Source organism: Bactrocera latifrons, unplaced genomic scaffold (assembly GCF_001853355.1).
Source record: "Bactrocera latifrons isolate USDA-ARS-PBARC rearing strain unplaced genomic scaffold, ASM185335v1 scaffold_380, whole genome shotgun sequence".
Classification (NCBI taxonomy): Eukaryota; Metazoa; Arthropoda; class Insecta; order Diptera; family Tephritidae; genus Bactrocera; species Bactrocera latifrons.
In genome coordinates, this window is record NW_017537024.1 from 97,797 (window position 1) to 99,087 (window position 1,291).

Sequence of the window (1,291 nt, forward strand, 5' to 3'; positions counted from 1 at the left end):
TACTGAGCATCTTTCTCTTTGACACCATGTCTGATATCCCACGTGATCTGTCAAATACTAATGCATGAAAATCCTAACCTCAAAAAAATCACCCGATATTTCTCAATCTCTGTGCGTCCTGTGTCAAATAAACTTCCGTTGAAGTGTTTTATTCGGATCCTTTTTTGGGAGTAAAGCATTAATAGTAAATCACTGACATGTAGGTTCTGGAACTTTCGTGCAAAACTTCAAAATCTGGCAAAAAAAAATCCTGAGGCCGCCATTTTGTTAATTCGTGATAGTCACCGCAAGAAGCTTCGGTTGCAACTGGATCAACACAGACAACCATTACTTTTAAAATTAATATTTTTATTTTTTCAAATTGGCAAAAAACGAATTCAAAACTAGCCTACGGTCTGTCCAAATAACGGCCGAATTAATTAAGTCTTGTTATTTCATATGTTTGATTTTCTCTTTTGATCCAGAAGAGCAGAATTGTATTAATAGTAAATCAAATAAAAAATTATAAGAAAATAATTGTCAGTTAGTTCGAATTCGATTTTCGCACATTTGTAAGCTTGCATCTGTATGCATGGCCTGTTGTATTTTGGTTTAAAATCAGCACACAGATTTGTACGTGCGTGAATACAGTTGATATTATATAAACATATTTACTCAGTACCTGTGAATATTTCCGTATTTTATACTCTTTGAGAGTTTTTTCTGTGTTAACCATATGTGTATGTTTATGAAGCTAGAATATAAATTTGCATCTAGTAGATATGTATGTACACACATGTGTTAAATGGATATGCATGGAGGCAAACACATATTTTGCGAATCGCAAGTGTGCCGTTAGCTCAATTATAATTGTAAAATAATTCTGGAAACACTAGCACACAGGCATATTTCAAAGGTGGAAAATATATATATATATGTATACATATGTTAATGTATATAAATATGTACACTTTATAAGGGTGACAGGCTTGTGTGGGAAATTCGTACAGAAAGTAATTTTTGTAGACTTAAAAAACTAATTTCTTTTTATATTTTGACAATTTCGGCTTAAATTTGTGATATTTATGTTTATATATAATACATACGTACATATGTAATTTGAAATTTTAAAGTATAGTCTTTATCAGGGTTGTGAATTTTTAAATTAAGGAATTTTTAATTAAATAATAGACTTTGAATTTTTAGCTCCAATTTTGGGATTAAAATAAAATTTTCAATCTCAATTTTTCAATCTAAAATTTTTAATCTTAATTTTCCAATTTAATGCCGATTTTGAGATAGAAATTGTAGT